Source organism: Montipora capricornis, chromosome 12, assembly GCF_036669925.1.
Source record: "Montipora capricornis isolate CH-2021 chromosome 12, ASM3666992v2, whole genome shotgun sequence".
Taxonomy (NCBI): Eukaryota; Metazoa; Cnidaria; class Anthozoa; order Scleractinia; family Acroporidae; genus Montipora; species Montipora capricornis.
The window spans coordinates 9,205,231-9,220,230 of NC_090894.1; the positions used below are offsets into that span (position 1 = coordinate 9,205,231).

Consider the following 15,000-nt stretch of genomic DNA (forward strand, 5'->3'; position numbering starts at 1 on the left):
CGATGTTGTTAGCAGAGAGTTTTGACTGAGCGACACCAAACAAAGGAAAACGTTGTTAATTAGGGTGTCATCACCTCTAGCCAAACCTTTTTTTTATTACTGGGATGCCAAACCCAGTCGGAATCTGGGTTTCATTTCTCGGGTTTTTTTAATTTATTTTTATTTTTATTATTTTTTTTTTTTTTTCCGTGTCATGAAAAGTCTTTCGTGTCCCTCCCCTGCTAAGTAGTGTCTTTGTGTGTACAGTCTTCTGTGCGTAACTTGTTAGGTTTGAGGGGGTTGGGGTAATGCGTAGATTTCTCTGGTGCACACAGGAGAACATTTAATTAACCTGCAATGGCGTCGGAAGTCATTGTAAACGCGAATGGCGTTTTAGTGGGTTTTTAAACAAAATATACCCCCCATGGAGCTCAAGAATAGAACGTCAATTGGATGAACAAACCAGGCGGTGAAAAATGAACTGGAATCCTTAAAGCGACGAGTAATGGTCTTCGACAACAATTTCATTTTTCGCCGTTGGATATCAAGTGATCTTTGTTTCTAATATTTTACTAGTTTGGTATTATATACAACACTGAAATCAAATAGCAATTTTTTATGGATTTAACAAACATTGAAGGAATCGAATGCCTTGAATGCATAACAGTGTTTAGTGAAGTCGCATCTAAGTTGTCTGGCCCCAAATTTTCTATAATAATGTTACTAGCTGTGTTCTCAATAACGGTCATGCCTCAACCTTTTTCTCCCTACAGCGGGGAGTCAGACAAGGTTGCCCGTTGTCTGGCGTCCTCTTCGTTCTCGATATAGAACTCCTCTCCTAGATCAATAAAAATGATCCCACTATCAAAGGTATCCAAGTCAACAAGCAAGAGCTTAAAATAAGTCAATATGCCGACGACACAACAGTATTTGTCCGTGACCTCGACTCCGTTACGAGTCTATTGAAGGTGTTAAACGATTTCAAAGAGCAGTCTGGCCTAGAAATAAACACAACTAAAACCGAAGCAATGTGGTTAGGCGAATGGAAAGACAGAACAGATGAACCTTTTGGTTTTAAGTGGCCAAAAGAACCTGTCAGTGCTCTTGGTGTCTTTTTTTCTTACAACCAAGAAAGTGCTAACAGACTGAACTTCGGTAAAAAAATACTTAACCTCCAAAAAACGCTGAACACTTGGCAACGGAGAAATCTAACTCTTTATGGAAAGATAAACATCGTTAAAACACTTGGGATATCTAAATTAATTTACTCAGCCTCCGTGTTCCCTGTTCCAGATCACTATATTCAAGAAATAAATAAGCTAATTTTCAACTTTATCTGGGCAGGGAAACCCCCTAAAATCAAAAGAAACACCATAATCGGAAAGAAAAAAGATGGCGGTCGGAAAATGTGCGATTTTAAGATCATGGAAAAAGCGCTCAAAATAGCTTGGATCGACAGAATTCAAGACGAGTCACAAGCTTCCTGGAAAATTATTCCTAACCAGTTCTTTCACAAAAATGGTGGTCTTGCCTTCCTAACAAAATGTAATTTCGCAACAAGTACACTTGACCTTGATGATAAACTTCCCATATTTTATAAAAAGGTGTTAGATTATTGGTGCGAGTTCAAAATCTCAACGGGTAGCGATTCCAAATCAAATCCTAAAAACGAAATAGTGCGGAATAATAGGAAAATTCTTGTAGGAAAAAAGCCTGTTTTTTACCAAACTTGGTATGACGCTGGCATAACCAAAAGAAGCGACATATTAAACCAAAATCAGGATTTTTTGAAGTGGCATGAATTTGCCATAAAATTTAATTTGAATTTGTTTCACCACTTACTATGGCCTAGTTAACGCAATCCCAAAAAAATGGAAAGCTAATCTTAGAAACCCTATTCCAAACGACACACACGACACCACTGTAAACAGTCTAAAAACCAGTTCTATTTACTCCTCTCTTTTAAACACCGTCTTCGTTCCTCCCACTGCCGAAACGAAAATTCTACTCCACGGTTTTACAGAAAGTACCATCCAGAACGTTTATCTCATGCCATTTAAAGTCACAAATGAAGTTAAAATAATAATGTTTCAATATAAAGTGATTCATAACGTGCTTCCAGCCCGCGCAGACCGCATTTCAGAAAGCCCCTAATGCAACTTATGCAATACGGAAGAACAAACGCTGCATCACCTGCTAATAAACTGCACACTAACAACCGATCTTTGGATCCTGTTTCAAGACTGGTGGTACCAAAAAACAAATGAATCAATAACGTTATCCACAAGTCACATACTATATGGCTGGCATGATAGGACAAAGCATTGGCAAGTCCTAAATTATAGCCTACTGATAGCCAAATATCGCATTTTCTGCACAAGCCTTCGCGGAGATGTCTTAGATTTCCAAAATTTCCTACTGTTCATCACAGGAAAACTTGAAATCCTAAAAGAGATCGCGACCGCAAAAAAAGAACTTCCGAAATTTTATCGCACGTGGGCGTTTTTACTGTAATTTTATATGCTGTTAATGTTTACGTTAATTTACGTTTAATTTCATATCTATTATTTAGTTCTATCCAATTATATATATATATTTTTTTTTTCAAAAAAGTAGTAATTTTATAAAACAAAAAAACAAAGAGTATTTAAAAGAAAGGTAACTTTAACTGGTATGTATACGTGTAATTTTTCTATAATAGAAAATTGCATTGTAAATATGCTAATCAGTGTGATTGCATTGTAATTTATGTATTGTAAGTAGTGTATGCATGTAAGTAAAGTATTAGTACTGTATGTAGTGTAGGTGATAAATAAATAAATAAATAAATAAATAAATAAATAAATAAATAAAAAAGAAAAGATGCAAAAAAAAAAAAAAAAAAGAAGAAAAAAAAACTCTGCACAGTGTTAAGGTAGAGAAAAATTGGAAATGTGACAGTAACGAATTATTTGAAAGAAAGCCTGTTGCCACGGTCCACGTTCTTCCGAAAAGGGTTTGATGTGAATTGTCATACTGAAATTTATTTAAATGCTGTTTGCACGCACTTAATTAAAATTGGAAGGGATTTTTTTTTACCTCTAAAATAGCAGATATTTTGTTTCTTTCAATAAATGTTACGGTGGGAAAGGTTTTTGTGACATTTCTTCGTCCAAATGAACCATCAAAAATAAAGCTTTTTAACAACCTTTAAGTGGAGTATTTTTTGTAATGTAATTTTCTCTGTTAAAAATTTGCATGCGGGCTTGAAAATAAACATCGCCACAACAAACGCACGCACAAGAAATTTAGTCGCTGATTGAACTCTTCGTCGAGTTCTCGGTAATATTTAAAAAACTATAGTGTTATGTTTAACACTGAAACCAAACGGCAAATTCTCTGGTAACTTATTTGACTTGGATACCAGAGACCATGAAACCGAAAACACCTTGAGTAGTCTGTGTTTACAATTTTCTGGCTATTTGTAATTTTGTTTGTTTGTACGCAACCCTGCACAGTCTTAAGGTAAAAAAAACAATTTGAAATTCGACTAATTTTTGTCAGTCAAGAATTATTTGAAAGAAAGCTTGTTGTCCATTTTTTGCTTCATTCAGTTGAAAGAAATGGTTCTTCAGTGAAAGGATTGATCAACATTGTTCCAAGTAAGAGTCCGGTCACGGGTCAATAACCCGACAAAGAAGGCTTCCGGACCCGGCAGATGAAATATAAATATTCAGTTAAATATTACCACAAAATTAAAAAAAACGAAAAACGTAAGTTTCTTGGCTAAAAAGTACGTTGTTCATCTCTAAAAGTGACGAACATTCTTCATTCATTGTAAACAAGAAACTTGACACAAGGTGATCACGTGCACCTTTGTGGTTGCCTAGCACGTGATTAATCTCTTCCTTCTGACAGAATTTCATGCCCTCCACAGGAATTTTAGTGTTTTTGCGATCAACTGTCATTAATCCTTGGCTGAGAATTCGAAAATCAGAATTTTATGTAAAAAATATGTTATTTTATTTTTTTTTATCTGTCTTTTGGCTTGCGATTTACCGTTACCGTGTAGCATAAAATTTTTGCGGGACTTTTATTTTGCGGATTGGCGATTTTTTGAAGTTTGCGGGAACCAATTTTTGCGGCGCGAATTTCCGCCCGGAACTAATTTTTGTGGTTTTCCTTTCAAGCAGCAAAACTATATTCAACTTCTATTACTCTTTGTTAAAAAGAAAACCCTCAACCATCGAGAATGAGTGCTGGGGAAAATGTGGCATCCTGGAGGCATTAAAAAATAGTTATCGTGACCGTTTGATTGACTGCTTTAAGTTCGTTTCCTATACCTCAGAGACTGGAAAAGTATTGACTTAACCTTTTATCGTTGCTTTTTGTTTGTAGCAAGCTCCAGTTACTTTTTCTCAATGCAAATATTAAAATAAAGGATCTTTTTGACCCCACTATGTGGATTAAAAGCCATTTTTAGTTACATTAACGTGAGTAAATTTTTACGGTTTTAATTTTGATGGTGCTTTTTTCTGCTGAAACTTATTTTAGCGGATCAAGTACTATCCGCAAAATCCGCAAAAATTAAACTGCGCGAAATAAAAGAGCTACACCGTAACTCCCGGGTTTGCAATACCATTTGGTGCAAACGTAAACGTAATCAGATGAGACTGAAAAGAAGAGAAATTATGAAGCGGAACCAACAGGTTCAGTCCTTCCTTAGCGTGTGGCCTAAACGTTTGCTTAGTGCAACTCTAGACATGCATGACATGCAGGAAAACGTCCGTCAGAGCAATTTGCGGTTAGGTTTTTTTGCGGACTATTTTAGTTAAAGGGGCTATGTCACGTTATTTTTGGGTGTTTCGGGAAAATCTTTTGTTAATCACGAGTTTAAAACTCGAGAATGGTAATGTGGAATTCCTTTACCGATAAAATTATCGTTACGTCACAAACCAAATGATTCTGAGAAAGAAACTACCTTTATCCAGGCAATTTGTCATAATTTGAAAAACGTCGGGCAGACTTTTTTGAAGATTACCCAAATGTAATCCCTTTCAATCTTGTACATTTATGGCCATCCATGGCTTCTCTTTCCTTTTGCAGGATTTTTTTTTATGTCGTTCAACAGTTTTAAGTGGTTCTTGCAATGTTTCATCCTTTTTTGGGGGCATTTTGGAAAAAAAGGAAAGGAAAGCAACATATCAAGTGTCTAGTTGTTCTAGCGCTAACTGGGGATACCATGAACTGAAATTAACAATTAACACAAATCAAATCGAGTGCTCTCATCACTGCGCCATCCATTATTTAAAGAAGAAACGAGTGAGTTTTTTTATTTTGCCTTTTTGAACTGAATTTATTACCAAAGCTTTAAAAAGTAGAAGACCTCAAAACGGGACACAACATTACCAACTAATTCAACGTGTGAACGTGTGAACCAAAGGGCCATTGCTGGAATGACATGTGGGTGGCCCCACAAACGGTCTACATCACCCCCCTCCCCCCTCTCCCCCCACTCAAAAAATTTCTGGAACGCTGCAGTTCAACACCACCCAACTCAGTGCCTTCTGTTTTTGTGTAACACTTACCACAGGCAACCCAGTGTACGCTGACGGAGCGTCTAGTTCAGCTGAAAAGTAGAGGGTTTATTGGCTGTCCTGTGGCAGAGTTATGATAAACCCTGCGGCCATACTTGCCATGAACTTCACGCCAAGGAACTTCGACTGAAATCAGACATGGCATGACTCCTCTCCAGGTTAAAGTGAGTACAATAAAAATATTTATAATTCAAGATCTTGGGTCTTTAATCGAAAATCTTTAAGTTGAATCCATTGTAAACCAGAGTAGGGTCAAACTATGTCGGATTGTCCACCTGGTTACTTCGAACTGTATAATCTACCATAGATTGAAATTACCAACGGGAGAACTGCAGGGTGCGACGTTGACAGCCATTCCTACCTGATGAAAAGTTAACATCCGAGATTTGATTCTGTACTTCATTCGCGGCTGGAATGTCCTTCAATGTTGGCAGAAACACTTTACGGTCTACACAACGATAAAAACAATTGACATGAAAAAGTCGCTGGTGGATTGCTGAACCGGCAGCCGTGGGACTTTTGTCCGTTAAAAGTGGGATGACAATTGACGACAAAAAAATGTGCGTGATCCAAGCAAACAAATTGTTCATTAATACCCTGTAAATATCATACATTATTATCACTTTTTCGGGCATTAGGGCGCATTTTGCGGCTAAATTGGAGAATTTCGCTTTGACGAGGGGCTAACGCTCGAAACGTCTGCTTCCTAACTCTTTCCCAGTGCAGTAATTCAACCTTTATCAATTCGTTTGATAAAACCCAATTTTTGTGTCAGTCTCCCACCGACGCAGCACCACAGTTTCTTTAATGTTTAGACTGATGGCCGCTGAAGAATGGGGCGAATATGGAAAAAAAGACTGGGTAGAGGAAGTCGGTGAAAAGAAAATGGCGGCTGTTTTGATCGTACACGTTGAGCAAGTAGGCTTGTGTCTCTTCCCCGGTAAAAGTAAATGTGGTTGATTATTTGGGTAGTCCATAGGGGTAGTCTGTGGGGGTAGTTCGCTGGGTAGTCCGCGGAGTAGTCCATGGAAAAGTCCGCGGAGCGGGGGTCAGTGGGTAGTCCACGGAGCGCGGGTTAGTCTTTTTAACTCTAACCGAAAAGGTTCTTTTCTTCGGCTTCTGTCAGCTCGCGGGCGGCGTTGGGTTTGTTCCCTTTGCCATGTTCTACAAGAAACTGTCGGCGTTTGGCAATTAAGACTTCTCTAGAGAGTTTGAGCTTGTCTCCCTCAATTCTGTTCACGTCTGAACCTCTTTCGTTCAAGGAAGGCTGAAGACTTTGTTGAAAACACGTCAAACTAACAGGCTCGTACTATGTGTCGTCCAATGTCTTCACGATTTTGAAAAATTTGCACAACAGTAACTTCTGTTCGTCTTCAGGTATGTCACACAGTTCCCTATTTTTGTGTTGTTGTAAACAAAAAACCACTTCCACGCCTTCATGTCTCTTTGTGTTTTTGCTGTTGTGATTGCCGGTTTTTGTTGCAAAAGATATTTTTGAAACTCATGGACATTTTTGTTTTCTTCGTTTTCATTCTCACTGACACTTTCGATTTTTTCGTTTTCTAGTTCCATCAAGAGAGAGAAATCACGGAAAATCTTTTATGGGCAATCCCAGGCGGGCAGTATCGCTCCTTATGCACCTATCATCGGCCATCCCTTGGGGGGGGGGGGGGACCCCGGGCAAGGGAGGGGACTTTGTACAGGATCCTGTTGAAGTTCTTGATTTCCCCCTCCTTGAAGGGGACACAGAGCAATCAAGGTTAAGAAATTCCCCCTCCCAGGTGGGGATCATATTGAACAGCATCAAACCACAGTAAACTTGAGAGTATAAACTTGTAAAGGGAAAAAGAAAAGTCTAATGTTAGTAAATTGTCTTCCATTGTTACATCTGAAGCAGCAAATATAAGGAATAACACGATGGAAATGGATCAAATACATTACAATACTCCACCATTTTCCACAAGGAGAAGGTGAGCCCGCATTCTTCTGTACAGCAGTCTTTATGTTTTTCATGACCTATTTCTTTTACGGAGTTCCCTGTTTTCCCCGGGGTGCAAGGCTTCCGGAAACCAAACCTCCCTCATTTCCCCCACCTGCAGGGTTAAATGATCGCTCAAACCCCCCTATAAGTCCCCATACAAAGTGGTATTTGCCCGGGGTCTCTACCCCCAGGGGATGGCCGATGATAGGTGCATTACAACCCATTCATTAATTTTGGCGGGATTTTATTAATTACTGTATGTTACATGGTGAAAACTCACAGGACAGTTATCACACAATAACCCCACCTGCGTCGATATTTGTCCTGCGATTGTTTCAGTGGAAAAGAAACATAGTCGACACAAGAGTTTCAAGTTTTCCGTTCTCCCATTTTACATGGAAGGAAACCAAACTCGTTTTGTTGGGTCTAGCGATAGTGACATTAAGAAGCTGGTTGCAAATGCTGTTACCGAAAGGACGAAAAAAAGTGAACAAAATGCTTACGTGTGGTTCAATTGTGATATGAAAATTAATGGGAGGGTGATAAAATAAATAAACCCCTTTCTGGCTTGCTGGTATGTTGGCTGATAATGTCCTTAGCTGAACAATGGCTGTCTTTGGCCCTCAAAATTTCACATTTGCCCTTAAAGCTTCGCTTCTCGGCCAAATATTCATTTTTCATACAATCTCTCAGCCGCAGACATTATCAGCTGACATACCAGCTGCCCGAAGGGGTTTATTTACAAATAATTATATGGCAAAACTCTGTAAGCGGGTAAGATGAACCAAATACGGTGCTGTGATTGGCTACGCCAGAGGGCAAGATGGAGCAATACTACCTGCTCGGGATTGCCCGTTTTGTTCCCGCAATAACATTTTGTTGAAGGCCAAGCGGCTGCACGAAAGTTTTCTTTCGCAAAATATTTTCTGTGACAGTAAAAAGATATTATGTGATTTCTTTGTTGGGATGGAACTAGAAAACGCGTCATCAGTTTTGCATGTAACTACAATCTTTGACAAAACTCGTTGGGAAAATGTGACGCGCTAATTTGTTTGTGTGATAAAGATGAATTTCTTCCCACTTTACTCCCTCCCCCCATTCCAATGTTGGTTAAAAAACGGGCAAAGGCTTTCACAGTATGTTTTGCATCACATTGTCAACATTGCTTTGGGGCGGTGGGAGGAAAGGACCAATATACTTTGTAAGTGCATGTCAAATGATGCTTACGCTAGAATTTTTCCCAAGAGTTTTGTCCAAGATTGTATAATGTATGTTTTTATGAATATAATCAAATTCAAAGAGTGTCAATGACCATGGACAGTTTGATATGAAGATCTCGTGAGAGTCCCCATACTGATGTAGTTTGAATGTTTCTGGACTGTTGCGTGTGGGTTTTTGAGGACCAAGAGGTACCTTGACGTTTATTGCCAAATGAAGACAATCGCGTGTATGACAGTTCTGAAGGTTGTTGCTTACTCGATCGCGACTTACTACTGTAGAGAGAGTAGTTATGGATTGGTTGCAAGGCTATGAGCATGATTTTAATTCAAGAGATTTCAAAGAAACGTTCTCCCACAGAGAGAGAGACTGCAAATGCAATAAGTAGTAATTATCTGACTGTGCGGTGGGAAGCACTTCATTTTAATTATAAAATCTCGAAGGAACTTTAACGGGAAATCCCGCCCGGTTCCAGATGTTTTGAAACTCTAGCCGTAGGGTATGTTTTTAACCGTGGTCTATGTTAGAGGATCATTAAGAAGACCACTTAACACCAACCATTCAATAAAACAACGATTAACAGATAGTTTCAACGGTTAACAGTAGACAATCAGAACACAGAATTTGTGCATCTTGCCCACTCCTGGAGCTTGTCATATAATAATAAATTGTCACTTTGCACTTCATTGACCGCTCCCCCTTAGGTCTTTCCAGGGTCACAATGAAACAAACCACTCAAACTCAACAGATTAAGAGTCCCAACTTGAAGGAGACAGACCAGTTGGCTTAGTACGAGAGCAGCTGAGGATTGAACCAGAGACTGCCAAACAAATCCTGCCGGTGGTCAGCCCAGGACTTGAAATTGTGTACACCAAATGCCCAAGCGTCCGGCATCCAGCGCCCTTAACACTCAGCCACACTACCTCCTAAATGATGATGATGTTGATGAGTATGACAATATAGATGGTTTGGGCATAATACCTGGTGATTATGTTCAGCTCTGGGAGGTAGTGTAAACCTTCTTGCTGCAGTATAGACCACTTTCATAAATGGCGGCGTATTTGTTATTCCTTTGTATTTATGTTTGTTAGACCTGCCCTCACTTTGGTTTATGTATTCTTTTGTATTTTTCCCATGACAGCGAGGTTAGAAAGGCGTATTAGCATTAAAACAAAAGAATATTAAATTTAGTCGCCATTATGAAAGAGAGCTTGGTGGCTTGGGGTATACTGAAGCCATTGTTGAGGTGTTACAGATGAGCTCATCCAGCAGGGTTGGTTCCAGAAGATCTGTCTCCTCTGATATCAGTGGCTTCTCTGCCAACACCACTTTCTAGGAACATACCAGTGAGTGGAAATGAACGAGTTAGCTCGTACTCCTGTCATGTATACATGTAAAGTATAAGAAATATTAACATAAACTCGACGGTGGTGAGACATGTTTTGGCATGAACTGCAAACTAGAACATGATATTGTCTTGTGGGTCTCAACATTCAAGATACTTGGTTCTAGAACTGTCACCAAGCTTTACTAATGTAATTGATGCACAAAAATGACAATTATTAGCTATTACGATAACTATTGACAATAATTATTATCAACCCTAATACAAGGTATCTGCCCCAATGGCTCAATAATGTCTTCAAATTCATTCTTGTTCTCTTATTCCAACATGCACTTAACATCAAACTGTTGACTGTAGTATTGAAATACGATTATTATTCTTAACTAATTTAATTTAGTGAAAAAGCCAACCTCACCTTTGCTGCAACTGGGTCAGTGGACAGCAGTCTTCAGTAAATATAATCCCTGTATCTCAAGTCTGGATTATCACTGTCCTGTGTCTCTAAACTTAGAGCCTGCTGCACCAATTCCTGGGTGTCTGTTGGACACTTTAAGAACAGCTTCACAATTTTTAACAAAAACCAAAAAAATTGAAATCACATTAAGTTAAATCAAATTAAATTAATCACATTGTTACAAAAAAGCATATGTAACTACAGTCCCAGCCATGCATATTCTCTATTGAGACTGTAGAAGTTGACCTGGATGAACAGCAATGGGCTCTTACCTTGCTTCAAGTTCATCTAAAGAATCCAGGTTTTCACACAATGTGGAAATAATACTCTTTTTGGGTACTTCCTTAATACTGGTATGTCCTATAGACCGTATTCATAAATGGTGGCCAAGAAATTATTCTTTTGTTTTTGTGCTAATCATCATCACTAGCCTCACTCTAAAGCAAAAATACTTTGAATTTTGTTTGTGCTGATGAGGCTAGTAAGGATGATTAGCATAAAGACAAAAGAATAATTAATTAATTAGCCACCATTTGTGAATATGGTCTATGAACATCAAGTAAATCAATAATGGATAGGACAGAGCTGCTTGTGATTCTTTTCAATGTAAGGTTTAGTTTCTAAAAAAACTTTGGTGCTATGTTGGTGGGGAAGCGAAGCATAAAAATTTGGAATTAAAGAAGTTTGATGAGGGTCAAATGGCGACCGTAAGTAAATTATGCAATTGACATCTTGATCATTAGCGTTCTTCAGAGCAAAAAGTAAATTATTGAGGAGACTACAAATCAAAACGAGTCACAACAAATCAAATCAATGTTGGCTATTTGCCCCTTATCAACTTGTTTAATGGAAAATTTTTGTGAATCTATTCATCCTGATCCAAGAATAATTGGAACAAAGATAAAGGAAGAGGTGAAATTACTAGTGAATAACAAAAGCCTTGTTTTTACCTTGATGACAATAATGGCCTCCTGCACAACATAGTTGACTTTTGTTTGAATCAAGTCCAACAACATGCTCACACAGCGCTCTGCAGATTGCTACAGAGAAAAAAAGAAAGATTTCACAATCCCACTGTTAATGTATTTTAGATAAACTTAAGGTCAACAATACTGTTTAAACAAAACACAAAAAGGAAGAGGTTATCACACTAGGCCTATCAATCACTATCTACACAGTGAGTCTTGAATTCCAACTTGAGGAATCACTCACACTGACAAGCAGGGCAAAAAGAGTGAAAGGAAAAAAGGAAGAAACACTTACCAACTTAATAACAACATGTTTCAAGAAAGAAAGAAACCCACTTCAACTTTGATGGCATGTGTCTGGACATGGTTGCGATACAACTGTTCACAGTTTCTCTCTTCATTATTTTTATCTCCATTCATTCCCTGTGCCTTCTCCTATTGCAATAGTAGAGACTGAGGAATGAGGGGTAAACTCCAAGGCAAACTAATGACATGCTCTAGAGCTGAGATTCCTTTATTTTACATTCAGCTAGATGGTAGATGAATAGAATTATTATAATTTGTGACATCCATTCAATATACCTATATTGCAACTTGAGCCTCAACTTTGGCTGTTGAGAACATCTGAATTTGGTGGAAGAGTTGATTGAGGGTGGATGATGGCACTGACAGGATTTGATTGGTCACTTGAGGACTCTATTGGAAGATGGCTTTCCTTTTGACCATTTCCTTCATCTCTAGCTTCCATCCAAGCCCTCTCAACATCAACTTCAGCAAAGACAAATTCATCTGCAAATTTGCCACTGTGCTTTGAGAGAAACTGTCTCTTCACTTCACTGGAATCACTGCACTTGGGGAGGTCTGGTAAGTGTTTTGGTACATCTTCAAGCTTAATCCTGTCCTGGGGCCTGTTTGTCAAAAGTCCTGAAACCTTTTGGGCCCTTTATATCTTCGCAATGCCAAGGTTCTAAGGCACCAAACTTGGCAATCCTCTTGGTTTTTCTTACATTAAAAACATGTTATAAGATCAGCTTTTCAAAACAAGAGCATTGCAGTTTGACTACTGGCTTTTCAGGGCTGAAAAGTTCTTGGGACATGCGAGAAACAGGCTCCATGTCTTAAATGCTGTGCAAAGGTAGGCCTTGGTCGCAGACAACATTAGGCTTGTGCAGGTTTTCTGAATCCTGCTTGATGCATTCACTTGATGGGACTGTTGTCTTAGGTGGTACCAACATCCCTACCACTAATAGGTGTACTTCTGTACAGAGCACGAAAACACAGAGCCCAAATTATTTCTGCAGAGAGTATTCTGGATGTTATCCACCCTTTGTGAGAAACTATGGCCAAAGGTCAAGAGAAAAAAGGAATTCCCCACTTTAGAAAAAATCGTGTTTAGGATCATACAATAATGAATGACACTTGCCATCGCAGAAGTGTTCCTAAACAAAACTACATGTAACAAAATTGCAATAATTAACATACCGAAAGAAATGACTGCTTGCAATGCCAAAGAGCGGAATGAGGTGGAATGACGCCGGAATGGAGCGGAATGACACCAGAATGAAAGAGAATGAACTCGAAATGAACCGGAATGTACTGAAATGAGCTGGAATGAGCCTGGAATGAACAGGAATACGGTGGGCTGAACCTGAAAAGGGCAAAATGTGGTGTTTTAGCTTTCCATATCATGGAACTTTGTGATGAGTGTAACAACTGTAAAAAGTTTCAGTTCTATAAAGAAAATCTCTTGAGAGATATTCAATTTTTTGTGATTTTACATCACTCTTTGTCCACATTGTGACGTCACAATACCTCTAATTTGCATAAATCAAAATCTTGAATAACTCAGCATGAGCAACCAAGAGTGCTATCAAAATAATGCACTTATCAATGTTAAGCCCCAGGGAGGGGGGACGGGCAGACCCAGGGGAATTTGACATTTTCACGAGAACCAGAGTGAAATTGCCCACCCCTGAGCACCTAGAAAATGTCGAATTCCCACCCCTGGGTACCGCTTTTTGCCCAAAACTGGTCTTAGCTATGTCAAATTCCCAACCCCAGGGCAGAACCCAATGTCAAAATCCCCACCCAGGGAAAAGCTCACCGAGTCAATTTCCCGTGGGTAGCCCGCCCAGGTGCATAAAATAAACGCCATTCTTCATCATTTTGAAAGCTATCTCGAATAACCTAAGAAAAAGTTTCTCTTCATCGGCACTTCAAATTTCGGCACCGTAGAAAGTTTGAAAGACATGAGCTAACGTGTCGAGCGTTGGCCCTTCGTCGGAGCGAATAGAGGAATTTTGGGTTGTGTTAGCTTATTAAAGGGAGGATGGAGCTACGCTAATGGTTGAAACCTATTGACCTAAAAGGAGATAAACAAAGAAATAGAGTAAAAAAGGTAAACTTGAATAAAAAGAAAGAAGGAGAAGGGCTAACGCTCGAAACATCGGCTTCGTTATCTCTTTTTGGTGGACATTTGACCCTTTTCAACTTGTCTTATATCAAACTTTTGTGCTCCACTTCCACGCCGACGCAGTACCATGGTCCCTTCAGAAACTAAACCTTTTACGCTCTTTTGTTTCTGATTGTCACAGATGGACCCGTTCAGCGAATGGATCCCCTCAACAATCTTCAAGTGGCGATCAAAAACAACCTCGACGTATTTTACGTCATTTGCACTGAGCCCTACAAAAGTTGTTTGCTGAAGATGGGCAGGTGGATTAGGCAGATGCTCAAACGATGAGCAGAGTTTTCTTGCCGGTCATTTATGACGTCGATAACTTGGTCATTTGGATGTAGCTCTGAGTGAACCATGTCGCCGAAAATTCGCATAGGACAAAATGGATTGCGTCTTGACCAATTTCATCCTCTCTAAAGGAAGGTGATTGTACCTCTCTTTTCCCTCCCCACCCACCCACCCACCCAATACAGTGTTTTTCATGAAGAGAAACAAAGAACCAAGCCGTGTCTCACTTGTGGTGGTAGGGTTTCCGCTATCACAACATGATTTGTGCAGTGCATCGACCCTTTGAACTATCGAGGTCAGAGTAAGAATCAACACATTCGCTTGGATTTGTATGGTTCACGTTTTAAATGCTTTTTAAGGTCTGGTAATGGAGCCAACTTGTCTCGCAACATTGTTGCAATGCAAGTCGAAACCTTCTGATGCGCGTAATACCGGATGCGTGACCAACTTGTCTCGCAGCAAAATATAGTGTTGCAAGTTGAGGCGTCGTGTTGCGAAAAGTAGACTCGACTTCCACTTTCTGCAACAAATTTTAGTTTTGTTGCTCGTATTACCACTGAAGCTTCAACTTGCCTCGCAACAAGGTTGAATTCAACGCTTATGATTGGCTGTCAGCGAAGCGAGTTTTTCATGTCGATTCATTTTATCGTTGTGTAGACGCAGCCGCGATTGAAGAGCAGAATCAAATCTCGGGTGTCAGTTTTTCATCAGGTAGGATTGGCTGTCAACGTGG

The 15,000-nt window shown here is 39.3% G+C and overlaps 2 long non-coding RNA genes across 2 annotated transcripts in view; both read left to right on the forward strand.

Annotated features, from left to right (window-relative positions):
- Positions 1-15,000, forward strand: part of LOC138027000 (uncharacterized) — a 48,537-nt gene that overhangs the window by 18,978 nt on the left and 14,559 nt on the right. The gene's annotated exons all lie outside the window — the stretch shown is intronic.
- Positions 11,390-15,000, forward strand: part of LOC138026998 (uncharacterized) — a 4,540-nt gene continuing 929 nt past the window's right edge. Inside the window, exons 1-3 of the long non-coding RNA XR_011127384.1 lie at positions 11,390-12,385; positions 14,116-14,236; positions 14,925-14,978. This is a non-coding gene — a long non-coding RNA (uncharacterized lncRNA). The remainder of the gene's footprint in view (positions 12,386-14,115; positions 14,237-14,924; positions 14,979-15,000) is intronic.